At 44.0% G+C, this 6,248-nt stretch overlaps 2 pseudogenes; one reads left to right on the forward strand and one right to left on the reverse strand.

Moving 5' to 3' along the window:
- Positions 1-1,799: 1,799 nt before the first annotated feature.
- LOC120226932 lies at positions 1,800-3,656 on the reverse strand (annotated as a pseudogene).
- Positions 3,655-6,030, forward strand: LOC120226933 (annotated as a pseudogene).
- Positions 6,031-6,248: the final 218 nt, after the last annotated feature.

Genomic DNA, 6,248 nt, shown 5'->3' on the forward strand with positions numbered 1-6,248 from the left:
TGATTGATTTCAAGTTTCAAAGCATTATGATCTGAGAGTGTGCATGGTATGATCTCAATGCTTTTATATTTATTGAGGGATGCTTTATGTCCCAGTACATAATCTATCTTGGAGAATGTGCCATGCGCACTTGAGAAGAAAGTAAATTCCCTGGCCTCAGGATGTAAAGTTCTAAATATATCTGTCAGATCCATCTGGTCCAATGTGTCTTTCAAGTCCATTATTTCTTTAGTGATTTTCTGTCTGGTTGACCTGTCCATTGCTGTAAGCGGAGAATTAAAGTCCCCTGCTATTAGCACATTCTTATCTTCTATAAGCTTGTTGTTTCTGTTTGTGATTAATTGTTTTAGATATTTAGGTGTTCCCATATTCGGTGCATAGACATTTATGATAGTTAGTTCTTCCTTATGGATAGACTCTGTAATTATTATGTAATGCCCTTCTTCATCTCTTGTTATTGTCTTTAATTTAAAGTCCAGTTTGTCTGATATAAGTATAGCTACTCAGGCTTTCTTTTGATTTCCAGTAGCATGATATATATTTCTCCATTCCCTTACTTTTATCTGAAGGCATCTTACAGCTAAAATGAGTTTCTTGTAGACAGCATATAGATGGATTTTGGTTTTTTTTATACATTCTGCTACCCTATGTCTTTTGATTGGAGCATTCAGTCCATTTACATTCAGTGTTATTATTGAAATATGTGGGTTTAGAGTCTTTGTATCCTTTGTGGGGTTCATGTTTGTGGTGGTGTCTCTGGTATCTATGTTCCTTGCAACCTTTCCTTCAGAGTGTCCCCCTCAGGATTTCTTGTAGGGCTGGCTTAGTGGTGACAAATTCTTTCAATTTCTGTTTATTTGGAAAGGTTTTTATCTCTCCTTCTATTTTGAATGACAGGCTTGCTGGATAGAGGATTCTTGGCTGCATATTTTTACTGTTCATCACACTGAAGGTCTCCTGCCATTCCTTTCTGGCCTGCCACGTTTCAGTAGATAGGTCTGTCACCACTCTGATAGGTTTCCCTTTGTATGTTAGGGCCCTTTTCTCCCTAGCTGCACCTTTTCATGAGTCTGTTGGCCATCTGTATTTTTCTTTGGAAAAATGTCTATTCAGGTCTTCTGCCCATCTTTTTTTTTAAGTTTATTTATTTATTTATTTTGAGAGAGAGAGACAGAAAGAGCATGTGCTTACAAACAGGGAAGGAGTGCCTGAGAGAGGGGGAGAGAGAGAATCCAAGCAGGCTCTGTGCTTGTCAGTGTGGGGGCTCAATCTCACAAACCATGAGATCATGACCTGAGCTGAAATCATGAGCCAGATGCTTAGCCAATTGAGCCACCCAGCTGTCCCTGCCCATTTTAAAATTAGATTATTTGTTTTTTAGTGTTATGTATGTTCTTTATATATTTTAGATATTAGTCTCTTATCAGATACATTTTTTGAAATATATTCTCCTATTTGGTAAGTTGCTTTTTCATGTCCTTAGTGGCTTCCTTCACTGTAAAAAAGCTTTTTATTTTGGTGTAGTGCCTCTTGTTTATTTTTGTTCTTATTGCCTTTGCTCTTAGTGTCAAATCCAAAAAATCATCACCAAGACCAACTTCGAGCCTCAGTGCTATTTTTTCTTCCAGGAGTTTCACAGTTTTGGGCCTTACATTCAAGTCTGTTTTTTAAAGAAGTCAAATTTTCAGAATATGGAAGTGGCTATACAACATCTAAAAAGAAAACAATGGCTGGGGGGGGGGGAGCGAGGGGAGACAAACTACTACCCAGCATGTGTGTGAGAATCTGAGGGAAAGCAGCTAATGTGTACCAGCATAAGGAGCAGGCTGAGGAAAGCCAGACCCAGGCAGCTGGAAGCCATTAGCCTTTTGAGTCTCTGGAGCTGGAGAAGGGACATTCCTTGCTTCCTATTGCCCTTCATAGATGGCACTGCCCTCAAGTCAGGAGGGCGCTGAGGACGGGGGGGAGCTTGGGAAGGACAAGTGATGCCCTCCTCTGTTGGGAGAAGAGAGTCATGATGTACTTCTGGATACTTCAGGAACCAAAAAAGCAGTAGTGCGGGGGTGCAGTTGTGACAGTGGAAATCAGCTTAGCAATAGGCTGCCACCAGGGACCATGGTGGTAACCAGAGAGGTAGACTAGAACATGATCCAGAAGATGAAGTGCTGAGGGACAGGACCTATTGGGTGCATGAGCCACTGGAGGACAACAATATTATAATAAACTTGGTCAAAGGAGGGGAGGGTGAGATGGTGCTGCAGTTCACACACATACTAGTGTCTAGACAGGCAATGTGCTGGGACCTTAAGAAAACCAGGGATACTCGGGCCAAGCCGAGGGGCCTGCAAGAGGGTCAGTGTGGACCAGTGCTGAGTTGTGGTCAGAGTAGTCCTGCTGACCTGCTGAGCCTGCACGGCAGCCTGGGCCAGAGCCTTGACCACATGGGAGGAAACGAGGAGTCCAAGGGACCCAAATTCTGCCCCACAGACATCCTGGTTATTAGATGGTGGGTGCAGCCACCAGGCAGGAGGTAGCAAACTACCCAGTGATTACCCACATGTGACTGCAGGCATGGCCGTCATCACAGCAATTCATACATGGATTTTTTGCTGGTACTGGGGCACAGTGTTTCAGGAGAAGGCTCTGCACGTCGTCAGCTCAGATGTGGTCAGTGTTGCTCAGCAAAGGGCCATCCAGAACACCCTGGATCCACTAGCCTTCCTGCTACAGCCATGGTAGAATCAGAGTCTTAATCATAGTGTGTCCATGTTCAGCCAAGCCTGAGACAGAGCCATATGAGTTGTCCACTGAATCTTCTCAGTCCTCTTAGCTCTTGGTGAAGGTCCTTGTGATCTGGGACTGGATGTTGGTGGTGGTTGTGCTGAAATGCCTGAAGATCTGGGCCACCAGGCAGGTAGCAAACCACCCAGTGATTATCCACATCTAACTGCAGGCATGGCTGTCATCACAGCTGGAATCAGTTCATGCACGGATTTTTCTAGATACAGTGCAGGGTTATCCTTCAGCACCTTTGCCATCAGATAGATGATTAGGGCCAGATTATTCCACACCACATTCACATTCCTTTTTTTTCCCTCTTCTGTGGCAGCTATAATCTTGATTTCAGTCCTGACAAAAACTTCCGGTTTTGGAAACAAGATGTCTGCTCCTTTTTCAAATCCCACGCTTTGAAAAGCATTTATAAATCTGTCTCAAAACTCTTCACAAGACATGTAATTGCTTCCTAGTTCATATAATCTTGGGTTTTATACATACACACACACATATACACCCATAAATACCCGATGCCAGATTTTTCATAAATACTCAACTCCAGCTACTGTGAATATTGACTCCTCTGAATTGTTTTAGAAAATCAACACAATACATTAAAATCAAGTGCGGGGAAATTTGCTCGTCTCACAACAACTTTTATTTTGTAATTTAACTATTATTAAATTGAGTTTGAGCCCCGGGGTGGGCTCTGTGCTGACAGTCTTTAGACTGCATCAGATTCTGTGTGTGTGTGTGTGTGTGTGTGTGTGTGTGTGTGCCTCTCCCCTACTCTCTGTGTCTCTTTCTCTCAAAAATAAATAAAAACGTAAAAAAAAAAAATTAAAGAAAAAAACAAGCCCGTTGTGGAGCACGAGGGCCATGAACTTTGAACTTGTACTGACAAAAAACGGTAACAATCTCCCATCCTCACCACCCCCGGTTGCCCCCACGCTGCCCTTGCTGTTCCCTACCATCCCTCCCCTCAACCATCTCCTCTCTGGCCTATGGCCTTTTGAACCCACTGCTCCAGGCTCCCCCGTCCGCCAACCCGCCCAGGAGCTGGGTTTCCCATGCCCTGCCCTCCCACCAACCACACAGGCCGCCCACCTGCTTCTAGGCCTCTTTGGTGCCAAATCTCGAATTTCTCTGATGAGCCTGCTTCCCGGTGGCTATAAATATGGAGGGGCATGTCCAGCACAAAGTGGGTGAAGCACAGCACACACAGATCTCTCTCTCCCAGGAATCTCGTGGGATGGCCGGCCCCTTCCGGTGCATTCAGGTAACCCCCCCGCCCACTCTGGAGTCATCAGGCCTCCGCAAGTCCAGGTTGTACAGAGCAGCAGACGGGCCAGAAAATCCAGATAGTCACGGCAATGGACGCCTCTGGTTTCCCCAAGCAGCAGTTCATCCTCATCAGCCCAGACGAGCTGGAACTGAGAAGGCGATTCTGGCTTCCCTGGAGACATCCAACGCCAAGCAGCTCATTCTCACCACCTGGGACAGCCTCATCCCCGGCGGGATCCAGATCGTCAGGGTCTCCGTTTCTGTGGACCGTTTCTGTGGAAGGCCCACGTCCCGTGGCCCCCGGTGATAAGTACTGTACGGTCTGTGGCAACAAAACACCTGGGTGTCACTATGGGGCTGTCGGTTGTGAAGGAGGCGAAATTTATTACAAAGGGACATACGGAAAAATTTGACCTACAGCTGTCAGAGCAACTAAGACTGCATCATCAGTAAGCACCACCTAAAGAGCTATCAGTTTTGCTTAATGAAAAAGTGCTTAGAGAAGAGTATAAAAATGGAAATTGTACAGTGTGAACAGAAGCCTTTTAGGGGGAAACAAAAGGAAAAAGCTCTCTGATGTGAAATAGGAAAACCAAGGAACTGTGCTCCTTTAGCTGAGAAATAGGTCTTCTTGATGCAGGATGCTGTGAACATCCAGCACCCTTGATACACGAGGATGTTATGGGTCTCCTGATCATGGATTCTAAAGCTGACATGAGCCAGGGGCCTCTGGGCACACTGGCAAATGTAGATCCCTTGCCAACCTAAGTGAATCCCTTAACAATGGTAAGTCTTCAGAATACCATGGGAGAACCAGTTTGCAAGTGAGATTCCTTGAGCATATGATACCTTAGCAAAAGCACTTAATACCACAGCTTCTTGTCTCCCAGCCTGGCAGACAAAACAGTGGAGGAGAGATCATCCACGTCATCACTGGAGAGCAGTCCACACCCATCGTTGAGGTCAAAGGTATCCAACTTTTAGACACTTACATCACATTTAGCTTCATGATGCCTACCCCATTCCAGAATACCTCAACATGTGCTACATCTGCAAGTCTACACCCCCCTTGCTTTTCCTCCCTGTGCCAGCTGTTCAGACACGTGGTCAGGAATGCAACATCAGCCTTATGCTGCCCTGCTGGAATGAGCTCTTCAGCCTTGGCCTGGTGAGTCTCTCCAATATCCTGACAGCTATGGTCAACCACCTGCAGAACAGCATCCAGGAAGATAAACGTTCTGGTTACTGAATAAAGCAAGTCATGGAGCACAGCCGGAAGCATCAGGACTTCTGTTAACAGTATGGTGAAGCTGGATACGAACAGCTCTGAGTATGCATACTAAGGTAAGCTATAGTTCTCTTTAGTCCTGATCATTCAGGCTTGACCAGCACAAACCAGCTTGAAAACTCCAAGAAAATACAGAGATGGGCTTACAAGACTACGTCCAGAAACTACTCAGAAGACACTAATTGGCCTGGATTTTCATCTGTCTTCTGGCACATAGGCTGATGAACTCCGACATAACAGAACAACTTAATTTTTTATTTGTTTTGTTTTACTGGTTGCATCCTCAGTGCTTTGATAGCATAATCCCCTACACCCTCAGGATAGAGACGACAGAGTACAATGGCCAGATCACCAGAGCCAGTTGCTAGTGCACACCACACGCCTGCTGAGAAGCAAGATAATCTCAGGACTGCTCAGATACAAAGACAATGAAGTTGTGATATTTTGGTATGTACAAATATTAGCCATTTCCTACCTCATGTCTTCTTACTTGATAATCCCAGACAATAGCAACCAAAAACTAACAGGATCCTTTCTTGCCACAAGAAATGTTTTAATGCCTTTTGATAACAAAGCAGATTTTGGAACAATCATTTAACTTAATTTGTAGTTAGAAATTCTCAAAGGACAAATAACAAAGTTTTATAATATCAGAGACTATAATTAAAGAAAACTAAATATTTTAAAAAACAAAGCCTTATATTCCACACTAAATTCTAGTTCATTAAGAAAGAAAAAAACCTTAAGATAGACATTCACAAATAATTTGCCATTAACGTTCCATTTAATGCTCAGTTTAACTTGTCACCTAATAAGTTTTATGAACAGTATTTTTAAGAACACAAAATTAAGTAGACAGGTTGATAGAATTCAAGCCAATATTCTCCCAACCTCTTCCAAA

Source organism: Hyaena hyaena, unplaced genomic scaffold (genome assembly GCF_003009895.1).
Source record: "Hyaena hyaena isolate Hyena2069 unplaced genomic scaffold, ASM300989v1 scaffold_1906, whole genome shotgun sequence".
In the NCBI taxonomy this organism is placed as follows: Eukaryota; Metazoa; Chordata; class Mammalia; order Carnivora; family Hyaenidae; genus Hyaena; species Hyaena hyaena.